Here is a 17,240-nt window from a genome sequence, read left to right as displayed (position 1 = left end):
CTCGATCATCCCAGAGTGTAGGACACAGAATAATGGGCTCGAGTTACAGGAAGCCAGATTCAGGCTGAACATCAGGAAAAACTTCCTGACTGTTACAGCAATACGACAATGGAACCAATTACCCAGGGAGGTGGTGGGCTCTCCCATGCTGGAGGCATTCAAGATGAGGCTGGATAGCCATCTGTCAGCGATGCTCTGACTTGGATTCCTGCATTGAGCAGGGGGTTGGACCTGATGGTCTTATAGGCCCCTTCCAACCCTACTGTTCTATGATTCTTTTGCCACCACCTGTTTTGCTATGTCAGTAGCAATCCTCCCAATGGCTTCAGGTGGCCATTTTTATTGCCCAGAACCCACTGGAAGCAATGCTACATCAGCATGTAGCATCATTCTGAGGCTGGTTGTAGGGAAAATGGTGGCTACCAGTGTGTGTGTGTGTGTGTGTGTGTATGTGTATTTCCCTCTAAGATCTGCTCCCTCTGAACAATGTGTTGATATAGCATCACTTGGAGGGGATTCTGGGTAAAGCCAGAAGCTGAGTAGCTGTTATTGGTTTATTCTGCTTCTGCCCCGTTTTATACTATTTTAGTGATTTGCTGTGCTGGCTTGGAAAAAGATTTATGTTTTAGTTTTGTAACCTTAAATTAGTTGCTTTGAACTCTATTTAATGCCTTGATTTGTGTGTGAGCTGCCTCGGGAAGGCTTTTTGCCCTGAAAGTTGGCATAAAATATTGGTAATAATAAACCCCCAAACCAGTTGGAGCCTGGCCACCAGGAGGAGTATGGCAGCCATCACCACAGACATACAACTATCTCCCCATAGCGGGGAAGTCTGTGACCAGTTTGACCCATGTGGCTGCTGAGGCTGCTGTCCAGATGCTAATTGTGGATAGGCACCTTCAAGGCCTCCCACTGCTCTCGCTTTTTATGGTTCTTCTTTATCTTTAGATCAGACTTGGGTTGGACAGCGCATCAAATAGAGGAATCATAGAATCATAGGGTTGGAAGGGGCCTACAAGACCATCGAGTCCCACCCCCTGCTCAGTGCAGGAAGCCTGATATCCAGGCAGCCTCCCATCCAAGTACTAACCAGGGCTGACCCTGCTTAGCTTCCGAGATCAGATGAGATCAGGTGCATCCAACCGTTTGCTCGACATCATAGAATCACAGGGTTGGAAGGGGCCTACAAGACCATCGAGTCCAACCCCCTGCTCAGTGCAGGAAGCCTGATTCCCAGTCGGTCTCCCATCCAAGTACTAACCAGGGCTGACCCTGCTTAGCTTCCAAGATCAGACGAGATCAGGCGCATCCAACCCTTTGCTCGACATCACAGAATCATAGCACTGGAAGGGGCCTACAAGACCATCGAGTCCAGCCCCCTGCTCAGTGCAGGAAGCCTGATTCCCAGGCTGTCTCCCATCCAAGTACAAACCAGGGCTGACCCTGCTTAGCTTTCGAGCTCAAGTGAGATCAGGCGCATCCAGCCCTTTGCTCCCACCGCAATGGCCATTCCAACCATTAGGCAGAGTGGCTAGTTATTTAAGTTATTCTTATTATATTCTTCCTGCCAGGGAGAGGTGCTCATGAGATTTTTCTGCCTCAGGTGTCAAAATAATATGATTGGTCTTGGGTACATCTTGACCTGCATATGGGGGTGCAGTTGGGACACCATTTCCTGCTCTGCTTTGGGCAGCAAAATATCTCTGGCCAGCCCCAGTACTTGGAGAAAGTTGACTTAGAGTGTTGGACTAGGAGGGAGGAGTCACACGTTCAAATTCCTACTCTTCCACGAAGGTCATTTGCAGTGGAGGCTGGTGGCTCCAATTTCGGTGGGGCTGTGAATCCATTCTGGGTTTCAGTTAGAACCACCCAGAATGCTCAATAAGGTCTCCAAGGTGCTGAACCCATTTTGCGGATAAGGTTCAGCACTTTGGGTAGCTCCTTTAGGGTTCTGGCTGGTTCTGACTGAAACCCAGAATGGATTCACAGCCCCACTGGAATCAGAGCCACCAGCCTCCACTGGTCCTTTGGTAGCCATGGGCCAGTCACAGCTTAAGCTGCCTCACAGGGCTGTTATTCAGATGTGGTGGGAGCAGAAAAACCTTGTATACCGTCCTGAAGGCTGTGGAGGAAGAGCAGGATTTAAAAATGTAATAAATAAAACAATCAGATTTTTATGCCCCTGAATTTTTACATCAATTGAATTATTGTTCCTTTACAAGAAAGGGAAGACAATTAGAGTCGGGAAGTAAAGCAATTTAATTTCTGGGGCTTTTCATGGAAAAGTTCATTCTGTGCTGCAGTGAGGAAACATCTCTTTTCAAAGACAGAGAGAAGCAATTAAACGGTGGCGTGTTGCGTCATGTGCTATAGAAATGCATACGGCAAGTAAAAAAGGCTGCAAAGTAGAATTGCATAGAGATGTCGTGGTGTGGGAGATGTGCTCCTCCAGGGTAATTCTTGGGTAAAATGCGTGAGCTTTGCTGGCATGCAGGATCTGTGTTTGCACCACATGGATAAAACTGAAGATCTCCTATTAAGCTTTGGTGCAGAGGTGTGGAAGATTTTTTTCTTTCTTTCCATTTTGGGATTGCATTTGAACCTGAGAGCTTGGTTTGTCTCATGTTTCTTTCATTGACGGTGCATTTGTTTCATGTTTCCCCGTGTTGGCTAATTTTTCAGCTTGGCACTATCAGGTGCTCCCTCATTTTTTTCTTCTTTTTTCACAATATCATTTGGCAGCCACGGTAGCACCAGCACAGCAGATGCTGGTGTCCGCTTTTGGTAGCTGTGCCCCCCCCCCACACAGAATGCCCCAACGCAGCATGGTTCTGGGGTGTTTGAAGGGAACGTGGCAACTGCTGCCATTTGTCCTGGCTAGATGTGAGGCCCGGGGGAAGTGGTCCACCATGGCATTCACCGTCTGTTCTGGGTCATGCTCAGCAAGGCGGGAGTCAAGGCAGGACCTTGGAGAGCACACTGCAGCCAGTGCAGGCTGGAGTATTCTCCCATAAGGAGCTGTTGTCTCAGCAAAGGACTGCAGTCAATGGAGGTCTTAAGAAGGCCTGGTCTTTCAGTGGCTCCACCTTACTGGATGCTGACTGCAGTCCTTAAAGGATCAGTGTCAGTTTCTGGAGCCTTATGCTGCTGTGTGGCTGAGGACAGGAGAACCTGCAGGGAAGTCATCCTCAGAGTCAGATGACAGAACAGCAACATCCTCTGGACAGGTAGGTATAGAAAGGGGGTGCTGAGGATTCCTCCTGAAGTGGGGTTATCTGTGAGCCTTCTGAGTCCAAGTCCTCCATGGTCTTCCCACCACAATGCTCCAGGGCGATGCTGCATCGAGATCTTCTGGGAGGCAAAATGGTGCTGATATCTTCTCCACCACCACTATAGATAGATACCCCCCCCAATGGACACAAATGGGAACACCAAATGGGATTCCCATTGTGTCCTCTGTGCATTTGTTTCACATAAATGAAAATGGAATTGAATGGGCCCCATTTGATTTCATTTTCCAGTCATCCTGAAATGAACGCACACCATGAGTTTCGTGTATAACCTGTACAAATGAAGCTAGCCAGAATTCCAACCTGAGTTTATCCAACAGGTAGCAGCCTTAACCTGGATGCACCACTTCATGTGGTGTGTGAGGTTTTTTTGTGTGTGTATCTTTGAATGTGTCTTTCACCCAGAATATGTTCTGCATGTAGAAAACTAGCATATCAGGGAGAAGGGTTCAGCCTAGCCTATTTCAATCTTGACATTCAATTTTTTAAAAAAATGTGTGGGTGTCCCCCCCCCCAGAAATTGTCCCCCACTTGCAGCCTGGAGTGCTACAGTTCTGTTCTGGGCACCATCATTCAAGAAGGATATCATCAAACTGGAACATTCCCAGAGGAGGGTAACAAAGATTGTGAGAGGTCTGGAGACCAAGTCCTATAAGGAAAGGTTGAAGGATCTGGGTATGTTTAGTCTGGAGAAGAGACAATCACCATCTTCAAATATTTGAAGAGCTGTTACATGGATGATGGAGAAAATTTGTCTTCTGTTGCTATAGAGGGTGGGACCTGAATCAATTTGTCCAAATAGAAGAGAGAGGATTTTGACTAAAGATTAGGAGGAACCAAAGTTACCATGGTAAACGTTGAAGTGCAGGTACTCATCATGACAGCACCCACAGCCATGCCCCCAAGGAGAGTCCAAAAACTCAGGTACCTCTGTCAATCCATCTCGACAAACCAGTTCTTGCAGTTTTCATCTCCACCATGAGCAGGCCTTTTGTAGAGCAAATGGATCTTAATTGCCCATTCAAGACCAAGCCAGCCCAACATACTTTGCATTTCAGCAGGGGATAATCGATTGTTCCTGGGAAAATTAATTTCCCCCCAGCTACTGTGAGATTGCAGCTAAGCTCAGAGGGAACAGGGAATTCTGAGGGTGTGGTGGTCGTAGATGACATCAGCACCCATGTTAATCAAATGTGCCAGCGCCATGTCCCTGTGAGCCCTGGGTCCACTGCACCACTGGGAAGAACTTCCTGATGGTACAAGCTGTTTGGCAGTAGAATAGACTTCCTCAAAGGTGGTGGACTTTCTTTCGCTAGAGGTTTTTAAGCATAGTCTGGATGACCACCTATCAGGGGTGCTTTAGCAGTTGATTCCTGCATCGGCCGATGGATGGACTATGAGATCAGCTTGGAGGTCTCTTCGAACTCTGTGATTCTATAATCCAGAAAAAGATTTACTACTTGATTCTGCTGATGGCATAGTCTGGCCCTCTGCATTTGCAGGCTGAGCATGCCTTGAAACATTTCCATCCTTTCACCTCCAGTGGTTCTGCTGTACTAATCCTCTTTCCCCCCTTCCTTCAAACGTCTGTTTTCCATTCTCCATTAATAATCCCTTCCTGATTCAGAAATATAGTTCCCAAGGTGTGTTGATCTATTTCATCAGTCTGACAAGCTCTTTTAGCCATTTCTTAAAAAAAGAAAAAACTAGATGAAAATGTCTTAGAAATTTGAAATCCAGTGTTCTGCCCCTGATTGACTCCTTCAGAACGCTGATTGACTTAAAATATGATGATTTCACAGACATTTCTAAAGAGTTTGTCTGACTTTTAATGAACTTAAGTTGTGTGCTGCACCCCTAACTTACCTGCCTAACAATTAGAGCGACCTTACATTGAGACTAACAACAAGGCAACTCCACAGCTAGGGTTTCGGAGAATTCCGCCATGGATTTCAGTGAGTCTGAATGCACTGGCATTTGGCCCCCTGAAACCTGTGGTGGAACGGCCTCCCACCCCCCGCCCCCCCACGGGATCCCCCCGGGACAAAGCTTACCTGGGGCAGATGTTCCGGCGGCGGCAGCTCCGGCGGTGGCAGCTGGTCTCTTGGCTGGCTGCTGTGGACTCAAATGGCGGCCGCTGTAGTGGCTGCCATTTGCGTCCGGCCAGGCTGCCGTGATAGGCTACATAAGTATTTACATAGCCTATCACGGCAAAGGCAGCCATGCAAATGGCAGCCACCACGCCAGTTGCGTAGCTGTCTTTGCCGTGATAGGCTACGTAAATACTTACGTAGCCTATCACGGCAAGCTAAAAAAACCCCACACAGCATACGCAAATGGCGGCGGCTACGGCGGCCGCCATTTGCATTCCCTTTTTTCGCTGTTTTAGCCTACATAAATATTTACATAAGCTATTATGGTGAAAAAAAGGGAAACGCAAATAGCGTAGTGGGTGCTATTTGCGTTCCTCCCCCCCCCCCGCCATAATAGCTTACGTAAATATTTACATAGGCTAAAACGGCGGGAAAAAAAGGAACGCAAATAGCGCCCACTACGCTGTTTGCGTTCCCCTTTTTTTCACTGGAATAGCTTACGTAAATATTTACGTAGGCTAAAACAGCGAAAAAAAGGGGACGCAAATGGCGGCCGCCGTAGCTACCGCCATTTGCGTATGCTGTTTTTTGCCCCCCTGGAAGGCTGCCCAGCGGCCGGATGTCCGGCTGTGGGCGGCCCCGGCCAGTGGCTCTGTGGAATCTCCACAAAGCAGAGCTGGCTGGATTAGGATTTCGGGGGGAGGTTCAGAGCGCCTCCCCCCCACCGCGAATCACCCCGTCAAAAAGGTAAGTGACTTTCTTACATCCCTATCCACAGCATGTCAGAAGAAGGAGAACCATCACCACCACACAACAGCGATCTAATGATACAAGATAGGACAGAAGCATTTTAACCAACCAACCAACCAACCAACCAACCTATAATAAAAGAGAATATCTGCTGATCTGCCCATCCATTTGTCCATGCCATAGCTCCAAGACCATGAAACCTAGATACCTGAAACTTGACATACATACTAAGGGGGCCCTTGAGTAGGGATGTCGGAGAAATCTGCAACGGAACCAAATGAGTTTGGATTCTTATGAATCCAACCCACAAACTCCACAGTGGATTGGCTTTTCCCCAGTTGGATGGATTCCACAGACTTGCCAACTGTTTTTCTAACCTTTGGGAATTTTGTGCAAATTTTGTTGTAGAAAAATATGCAAAAATTAAAAAGCAGCCAAAATGTGCATTTCCTCCATAGGCTAAAGTGTGAAAATGCACGGGGGGGATTTGCACATTTTGTGGGAATTTGCACAGTTTCACATGTGGGAATTTGTGCAAATTTGATACCTAAAAAAAGAAAAGCCAATTCTATTGATGGGTGGACCATGGAATGAAAGGCACCTGGTAACCCATGAAACACAGATGGAACGGATTTTACACAATCCGTACATCTCTTCCCTTGAGGTAGGCACTTCAGGGTTATTTTGTTTTTAAAATGCATTAATTTATTTCCATTAATTGAGATGTGTCCATGTGGTTGACACCTGCAGTAACATTTTCAGTGACTAGGGACAGATTTCCCTAACCAGTGCATAGCTTTGCAGTCAATAGAGTTTGAAGCCAGGGGAGATCTGTAGGCCAAGCGACCAAGTTATATACCTGACTCCTCCCCCACCCCCACTGTCGAGCAGGCTTCTCCCCTCAGGGGAATGGAGTGGATAGACTTCTCAGGGGGCTATAGGGGTACACCATGGCAGGGGCCATGCTTAGGTGTGCCATCAACCAAGGCTTCACGTGGAAGGGGTGGGCATAATGTGTCTCACTCTGAGAGCTGCTAAGTTTATTTGAAGGCTTCACTCTATCAAATTAAGAGCTATTCCAGCCTCTGCAAACTTGGGTCCATTCACTAGTTAATTGTCCTGCTCTAGACTGACTCTTGGCTCTTTGCAAGCAAATACAGGGAGCAATGCAATAGAATAGTCAATTTGGCAAGCAAATGGTCAAGCATGCAGATTTCAGTCCAAGAAGGTTTAGGCTAAGGCAAGAGTGGTCAAAGCTATGGTTTTCCCAGTAGTAATGTATGGCTATGAGAGCTGGACTATAAGGAAGGCTGAGCGCCGAAGAATTGATGCTTTCGAACTGTGGTGCTGGAGAAGACTCTTACGAGTCCCCTGGACTGCAAGGAGGTCAAATCAGTCCATCCTAAAGGAAATCAACCCTGGGTGCTCATTGGAAGGACAGATACTGAAGCTGAAGCACCAATATTTTGGCCACCTAATGCGAAGAGAAAACTCCCTGGAAAATTCCCTGATGCTGGGAAAGACTGAAGGCAAAAGGAGAAGGGGACGGCAGAGGATGAGATGGCTAGATAGCATCACTGATGCAATGAATATGAACTTGAGCACGCTCCAGGAGAGAGCGCAGGACAGGAAGGCCTGGCGTGCTATGGTCCAGGGGGTCACGAAGAGTCGGACACGACTGAACGACTGAACAACAACAACAACAACAAGAGTGGTCAAAATCCAGGCAGGCAGGCAGTCAAACAACAAGGATCAGGCAACAGCGGGAGTGGTCAAGGTAACAGGCAAGAGGTCAAACACAGTAAATCAGTCAGGTACATTATTGAGTTCAGCAGCAGGGTCAAGAAACAGTCCAGTGTCGGTAGCACGGAGCATCCATCACAAGGCAATGCACAGGAGACAAGGTAGCAGATACTGTTTCCAGCAGCTCTCAAATTACCACTGAGAGCTGATATAGCTAAAGCTACTAGAAGCCCACCCACTACTCAGCTGCTTCCTGTCAGATGTCCTCCTCATGAGGAGGGCCCACCTCATGAGTAGTCCTCTTCAGTAAGCGAGCACTCCTTTGCCAGACCACCATCCTATCATGGGCTTTAAGGCACTGGCTGTCAGGAGCGCCCTTGCTGCCTTCTGAAATCCTCAAGTAGCCAGAATCAACACACAGACAATAGGGCTCTTTTCCAAGGCTTTATTTCCATTCAACCTAATGATGCTTGCAGATGCTAATTGCATGAGCCTAATGAGGGAAACTTAAGAGAGCTGCCTACTAGAGGTTTCTAGCCTTAGTGAATCAGTTGATCTCCGTTTGGAGGGCAGAGGCGGGAAACCTCTGAATTTAAGGGCTAGGAGGCGAAAGTCCACCCCTTTCCCATGGGGCATCGGGACGCAGCTGTTGATGTCGTGCCAAGCGGGCTGAGCACCTCCTCTCAGTGCCCTCCATCTCCCACTTGTCCCTGTGCTGGTGCCTAGTGTCCTGAAGCTCCAGTTGTCCCTCCCTCTGCCTGCCAGGGTCGCTACCACTCTCAGGAATGTGAGCAGGGAGGGACTTTTCCTCTGGTGGCACCTCTGAACAGTGCGTGGGTTCCTCTCCCATGGTTTCTATCTCTTCCTCAGAATCAGAACTGCTTTGGGGCTCTATGGGCTCTGATCCAACCCTGACATCGGCGTTCTTGGGGGCTAGGTGGCATCTCAGCATCTTCCTCTGTCTCAGAAGCTGAACTCTCCACCTCTCTAGGAGGCAGATTCAAAGGCATCACCCCTGAGGGTCCTGTCCTGTCCTGTCCTGCCCTGGCCAGTGCCAGGGTCTCCCGAGGGGCCAGCTGGCTCTGATGGTTCTGGCTCCTCCTCTGAGGATGACTGTGGTGGTGGCAGGACACCTGGGACCGCGACAGTAAATAATAAAAAAAGAACTGGTCAGATGACTGTCCAGTATCTTTCCAAAAGCCCTGTGCTTAGCACAGGGTGTCTTATTAGTTAATGTAGTGCATGTTAATGCTATGTGGAGGCATCCTGGATTTAGTTCCAGGCCTCAAAATGTCACACACGTTTCTCGAGGCACAGCCTCTGGTTGAGGATTGTGCTCATTTAGAGTTGGCACTCTCTGGGACAGCTGGCAGGGGCTTCAGCTTGAACTCCATCCCAGCATGCTGGACGATACGGTTGACAACAGGCTACAATTCAAAAGGAAAGAGGTGAAAACCATGTGTTGATGGAAGACTTGTTAGGATAGGGTGGATTCCTGTCTACACAATACCGGTGCCTAGAAGGAAACAGACACACAAGACCCGGCCTTTCGCAACTCAACTCTCTCTCCCCATCCTTTCTTGGAGTTATTTTGCAGTTGACAGATGGGTCTATTGTTATACTGTTATCAGGTGAAAAAAGCCTCGGCCTTAATAACCATATAAAGTTGTTTGGGAGTTGACTGACTTACTGAAATCATCAGAATGCTTCCCTATGACTTAGAAAGCTAAAATTTGGTACATCATCATCCAAGACAACTTGGTGGTTTGAAGGAAAACCTGAGCACGGGGCATTTGCTGATTTGTTCCTTGGAAAGAGGCCTCAGGAGTGGGCACCAAATAGTTCAAGTATATGAACGTCAACCAGAAAGCTTAAAATTGGTACATACCTATCGCCATGACACACTGATAAGCAGGGTTCAATCATGGGGAAGTTTTTAGACCTAACCATCAAAACTCAGGGCATGAAACTTACACAATAGATAGCAGCCCTAGGGATGGTTGAATCAGTCAGTTTCACTTTCTCCTTCATTCAGTTTTTTAAAATATCTCAAGTTCCTTCCATCTGAATAAGAAGAAACATGCAAATTTTGTTAAATTCTGATCAAAACCAAACTGAAAGAAAATTCTTAGCCATCTGCAGTAGCCAAATCCAGTCGATACAGCTGATCCCAACACCGAGAGGGCCATGTTCTACCTGCCTGCCATAGAGCTTTTAAACATGAGGAGTCTGTCAATATAAAGAGGTGGCAACCCTAATTCAGCACAAACATGGCTGAATACACAGGGATACAAAGCCAGACTTTTACGAGCTAAGCATTCAGAGCCCTAGGCCTGGGTGGATGAATTTGTCGGTTTTGCTTTCCTCCACATTTGACTTAAAAAAATAATAATCTCAAGTCATTTTTGTCTCCAATACAGAAAAATGTATGGATTTTGGTAATTTTATAAAAATCAAACATGAACTGAAAGGAACTTCTCACCCACCCCTAAGCAGCACTTGATCGTGGAACCAGAAAAACAAGATAGGGCTGGGCTGTCAGCCAAGAATGTGTATCTGTGGGCCAAAGTGGACATGACGTTAATTGCGCGAATGCACTTAACATGCATTTTTTAAAGTAATGTTAATAGCAGTTATGGGAGGAACCCTGAGCAGTGTTGGGACTGCAGGGGGTGGAGAGGGAAAGTGGAACCGTTCTCCCCCTGTCATTTTCCCAACAAAACTTGCCAGTCCATAAACATACATCAGGAAGGAAGCCTGTAATGGTGCCATGTGTAGTTGATGCTCTGTTTGCCAAATGCAAGCTTTATTTACCAGTGGGTGACAAATTATTCTTTTATTATTTATATAGCACCATCAGTGTGCTTCACAAAATACAAGAGAACAGGCCCCTGCCCCAAGGAACTTACAACCTAAAATTTAACACAGAGGAGCATATTTTGCAAGCAAAAACAAAATTCTCATATGTCCTAGCTGGGCCTGATGGGAGTCCAGAACATCTGAACACCAGAATGGGGAAGGTAGCTCTAACCACTATGCTATACTACACTGGATGGCGTAGGGCTCACAAAGTGATCCTTGGGATGAGAACAGGGGTGTTACAAGCATGCTCCTATTTTCATCTGTGAGATATAGGAGGGTACAGAGGAGAGGCATTTATATTGTCAGCCCAACATCCAGCACCCCACCCCCACCAACTGCCTATCTGCAGCTGAAAATGTTACACTCCAGAACATGTTTCGCTACTTGATACTGTTGTTCAGCTCTGCCCTGTAAAGGGGGAGCAGCCTGCATCAGCTTCCAAATGAACAGCTAATTGTCACTGCCAGAAAACGGCAGGACAATTCATCACCACTCGGTCACCAGCTAAACACAGTGACTTTAATCTTCAAGCTTCTCATGTGGTATTTGGCAACCCAGAAGACTTCAAAGGACTCCACATCAAAGCAGAGATTCTGAAAGGAGTAGAGCAAGCCAGGACACCCAGCTCATTCACATCGAACCAATTGGTCTGAAAGCCAGGGTTGGCTTGACCCACTAGGAAGTATAGGCAGATGTCAGGGGGCAGCAGAATGTATTTGATTTATGTCGCTTGTAACACAAAACAAAACCCAAACCCAATACACAGCAGTAGGACTGGCCCTAGCAGAACCAGCACCCCTCAACACCCCCATCAAATTATAGCTGTCTTTAAAATATCTATCTATCTATCTATCTATCTATCTATCTATCTATCTATCTATCATCATCTTCTATCCATCCATCCATCATCTATCTATCATCCATTGTACAGTATTTATAGTATTTGTAGTGTTTATATTTCTTGGTAATGTTGCCTCAAAGAAAAGTTACATTCCGTTTTTATCTAGTATGAATGACATCAAACTGGAGATTAGCTTATTGCAGTTCATTTTTGTACGTAGTACCCAAACAACCAGCAGAACTTTGAAAAAAGGAAAGAAAAAGACACTTCCTACTTTTTGTCAACCTAGCTCACTGAAGACAGTACATCAAGAGACACCCACCATCACTGAACTTAGCTCAGCATCCCCTTCAGCTCAGTGCCCAGGGCAAGTTCCAGCTGGCCCACCCCTAAGCCTGGCCCTGCGCTGTAGGGGTGAGAGCATCCTTGTTTGCTGCTAACCTCAAATACCTCCCAAGAACATGTTTTGGACAAATTCATGGAGGGGAAGGCTATCAATGGCTACTAGTCCAGCTGGCTATAAGCTACTTCCAGTATCAGAGGCAGTATGCCTATGTGCATCAGTTGCTGGGGAACATGGATGGAAGGGTCCTGTTGCACTCATGTCCTGCTTGTGGGTTTCCTGTGGGCAGCTGCTTGGCTACTGTGTGAACAGAATGCAGGGCTCTTCTGATGTTCTTATGACCCTTGGTTTGATCCAGCATGACTCTTCTGTTGTTCTTATATTTTCATTGCACACCCCAAAAGCAAATGAATGAAAGAGCCAAAGAAACCTCCTGTGGAATGGAGCTCCAGAGCTTAGGTGCCACCATGAAAAAGGCCCTTTAACTGTGTGGCTGTCTGCTGCATTTAGATGGGAAGGGAACATGGAGTGAGGCCTCTGATGATTACCCATAAGTGTGTGCCCTCCAGATCTGTTGGACCACAACTCCCATCAACCCCAGACAGCTCTGCCAAGGGGCATGCTGGCTGGGGATGGTGGGAGTTGTAGCCCAACACATTTAGGGGTGGCAATTTGGAGAAGGCTGGTTTAGGGCCATACAGGTCAAAACAAACACTTTTAATTGGGCTCAGAAACAAACTGGGAAAGAAATCAAAGAGGGACATGGCTATGTTGTGGGCAATTACCTCAAAACGCCCTGGAACTCTCACATAGGTCTGGGCAGGCATGGGGAGGTGTATCATACACCCTCATTATTTTCCAAGTTACAACGCCTTACCTTCACTCCATACAAAGGAAAGGATGGAAGGAAATATAGACCATATAGACAAGGAAGACCATGATCAGGAGAGCCCATGAGGTGGGAAATATAATTGCCCAAATATGTCAAACAATGGGGCAACAAGGAAGGGTACAGATATACGTCCCACCTTTATGAGGTTTCCAGTGCCCAGTCTTCCCTCTCACTACATTCACTTACGATGCAGTGGAGAATGGCTTCAGTGAGGGGAACCATTGAGGAGAACATAAGAACATGAGAAGAGGCCTGCTGGATCAGACCAAGGGTCCATCTAGTCCAGCATTCTGTTCACACAGTGGCCAGTGCAGTGGAGCCTGGTGGCTCTGATTTCGGTGGAGCTATGAATCCATTCTGGGTTTCAATCCCCAAAATAGGTTCAGAACCTTGGATAGCTCCTTTAGAGTTGTGGCTGGTTCTGACTGAAATCCAGAATGGATTCACAGCCCCACCGAAAATGAAGCCACCAGCCTCTACTGGGCCAACCAGCTGCCTGGGGGAAGTCCACAAGAAAGACGTGAGTGCAACAGCACCCTCCCTTCTGTCTGAGGGGACAGAATATCCCCCTCCCCTAGCCCTGCACACATATTTCACTTAGGGGAAGCAAAACAATTTGAGCTTGTCCTGCTAAAAGCCTGTTCTAAGATCCAGACAGCCTGCCAATGCTCCACACCCCTGGGCTGCATTCTTCATGTCCGGCTAGGAGACTAAACAATTCTCCACTTGTCTCATTGGAAGAGCTTGCCTCATGGAGATGCTATGCACACCTGTCTGCATTGAGGGCCTGGTGGGCTGTGGAATGGACAAAACTGATGGCCCCTCCTGCACATGCCAGAGAGGGCTGCATTGGCAGAAAGGGAAGCAGGGAATCCGTGGGCTGTAATGCAGAGCTGGGACACACAGTTGCTCTCAAAAATTCCCCCCTGTGCACACTGAGTTTGAATATACCCCAACTTAGGGATGTGTGAATATGTAAAATCCATGCCGTCTGTATTTTGCGGATTGTCAGGTGCCTTTCATTCCATCGTCCGCCCATTGCCAGAATCAGATATATTTTAGTTTCCGAGTTTGTGCAAATCCCCCCCCCATGTGCAAATTCCCCCCAAATGTGCAAGCTCCCCCTCTGCATTTTCATGCTTTAGCCTATAGAGGAAATGTGCATTTTTGGTTTTTTAATTTTTTTACATTAGTTTGAGTATTTTTTCTACCATGAAATTTGCACAAAATTTGGGAAAGTTAGCAAACAGCCTGCAAGTCCGTGGAATCTGCCCAACAGGGGCAAAAGCTGGTCTGTTGTGGTATCCATGAGTTGGATTCACAAAAATCTGAACTCATTTGGCTCTGTTGTAGATTTATCTGACATCCCTATCCCAATCATCTCAAAAGATTCAAATGCTCCCCAATAGTTGATATCTGTTTTGGATATTTGAATTCATTATTTGATTGTATTTGATAGCTGACAGGCAACAGTATTTAGTCTTGGCCAGGCCTGATCACTTAGCAGGTCTGAGTTGAAAATTTTCAGTTTTTTTGTAAACATTTTTGTTGTTGTTCAGTCGTTAAGTTGTGTCCTACTCTTTGTGACCCCATGGACCATAGCACGCCAGGCCTTCCTGTCCTCCGCTCTCTCCTGGAGTGTGCTCAAGTCCATATTCATTGCATCGGTGATGCTATCTAGCCATCTTATCCTCTGCTGTCCCCTTCTCCTTTTGCCTTCAGTCTTTCCCAGCATCAGGGTCTTTTCCAGGGAGTTTTCTCTTCGCATTAGGTGGCCAAAATATTGGAGCTTCAGCTTCAGTATCTGTCTTTCCAATGAGCAGTCAGGGTTGATTTCCTTTAGGATGGACTGATTTGACCTCCTTGCAGTCCAGGGGACTCGTAAGAGACTTCTCCAGCACCACAGTTCGAAAGCATCAATTCTTTGGCGCTCAGCCTTCCTTATAGTCCAGCTCTCACAGCCATACGTTACTACTGGGGAAACCATAGCTTTGATTATACGAACCTTTGTCAGCAAGGTGATGTCTCTGCTTCTTACTATGCTGTCTAGGTGTGCCATAGCTTTCCTCCCAAGGAGCAAGCGTCTTTTAATTTCATGGCTACAGTCACCGTCTGCCGTGATCTTGGAGCCCAAGAAAATAAAATCTGTCACTGCTGCCATTTCTTCCCCTTATATATGCCAGGAAGTGATGGGGACAGATGCCATGATCGTCGTTTTTTTAATGTTGAGTTTCAAATAAGCTTTTGCACTCTCCACTTTCACCCTCAACAAGAGGCTCTTTAGATCCTCTTTGCTTTCTGCCATTAGGGTGGTATTGTCTGCGTATCTGAGGTTGTTGATAATTCTCCCGGCAATCTTAATTCCGACCTGTGATTCATCCAACCCGGCGTTTCTCATGATGTACTCTGCATATAAATTAAATAAGCAGGGCGACAATATGCAGCCTTGTCGTACTCCTTTCCCAATTTTGAACCAATCAGTTGTTCCGTGTCCAGTTCTTACTGTTGCTTCTTGACCCTCGTACAGATTTCTGAGGAGACAGGTAAGGTGGTCTGGTACTCCCATCTCTTTAAGAATTTGCCTCAGTTTGTTGTGATCCACACAATCAAAGGCTTTAGCGTAGTCAATGAAGCAGAAATAGACATTTTTCTGGAATTCTCTTGCTTTCTCCATGATCCAGCGAATGTTGGCGATTTGATCTCTAGTTCCTCTGCATCTTCGAAACCCAGCTTGTACTTCCAGTAGTTCTTGGTTCACATGCTGCTGAAGCCTAGCTTGTAGGATTTTGAGCATCACCTTGCTGGCATGTGAAATGAGCGCAATTGTGCGGTAGTTTGAACACTCTTTGGCATTGCCCTTCTTTGGAATTGGAATGTAAACTGACCTTTTCCAGTCTTGTGGCCACTGTTGAGTGTTCCAGGTTTGTTGGCATATTGAGTGCAGCACTTTAACAGCATCAACTTTTAGGATCTTAAATAGCTCAGCTGGAAGACTGTCATCTCCACTAGCTTTGTTGTTAGTAATGCTTCCTAAGGACCACTTGACTTCACTTTCCAGGATGTCCAGCTCAAGTTCAGGGACCGCACTATCATGGCTATCAGGGACATTCAGATCTTTCCTGTATAGTTCTTCTGTGTATTCTTTCCACCTCTTCTTAATCTCATTTGCTTCTGTTAGGTCTCTGCCTTCTTTGTCCTTTATCATGCCCATCTTTGCACAAAACGTTCCCTTGAGATCTCCGATTTTCTTGAAAAGATCTCTAGTCTTTCCCATTCTATTGTTTTCCTCAATTTCTTTGCATTGTTCATTTAAGAAGGCCATCTTGTCTCTCCTTGCTATTTTCTGGAAATCTGCATTCAGTTGGATATATCTTCCCCTTTCTCCCTTAGAGCTTCTCCATCTTTGGCTGCAAAGGACATAATCAATCTGATTTTGATATTGACCATCTGGTGATGTCCATGTGTAGACTCGCCTCTTGTGCTGTTGGAAAAGAGTGTTTGCTATGATCAGCGTGTTCTCTTGGCAAAACTCTATTAGCCTTTGTCCTGCTTCATTTTGTATACCAAGGCCATGCTTGCCTGTTATCCCGCTGATTTCTTGACTTCCTACTTTGGCATTCCAATCCCCTATGATGAAAAGGACATCATACTTCTAGAAGGTGTTGTAGGTCTTCATAGAACCGATCAACCTCAGCTTCTTTGGCCTCAGTGGTTTGGGCATAGACTTGAATTACTGTGATATTGAATAGTTTGCCTTGGATTCATACTGAGATCATTCTATCATTTTTGAGATTGTACCCCAGTACTGCTTTTCCCACCCTTTCATTGACTATGAGTGCTACTCCATTTCTTCTAAGGGATTCTTGCCCACAGTAGTAGATATAATGGTCACCTGAATTAAATTCACCCATGCTTGTCCATTTTAGTTTGCTGATTCCCAAGATGTCGATGTTCAATCCTACCATCTCATGTTTGACCACCTCCAGCTTACTTTGATTCATTGATCTTACATTCCAGGTTCCTAAACAATATTATTCTTTACAGCTTCGGATTTTCTTTTCACCACCAGACACATCCACAGCTGAGTGTCCTTTCGGCTTTGGCCCAGCCGCTTCACTCTTTCTGGCGCTCCTTGGAAATTCCCTCTGCTCTTCCCCAGTAGTATATTGGACACCTTCCGACCTGAGGGGCTCATCTTCCGGCGTCATCTCTTTTAGCCTTGTGATACGTTCCATGGGGTTTTCTTGGCAAGAATACTGGAGTGGGTTGCCATTTCCTTCTCCAGTGGACCACATTTTGTCAGAACTCTCTGCCATGTCCTGTCCATCTTGGGTGGCCCTGCATGGCATAGTTTATGGCTTCACTGAGTTGCACAAGCCCCTTCGCCACAACAAGGCAGTGATCCATGAAGGGGAAACATTTTAGG

This window comes from Heloderma suspectum, chromosome 11 (genome assembly GCF_057233095.1).
Source record: "Heloderma suspectum isolate Gila_16-S chromosome 11, 16-S_ref, whole genome shotgun sequence".
Taxonomy (NCBI): domain Eukaryota; kingdom Metazoa; phylum Chordata; class Lepidosauria; order Squamata; family Helodermatidae; genus Heloderma; species Heloderma suspectum.
This window is presented reverse-complemented; position numbering follows the sequence as displayed.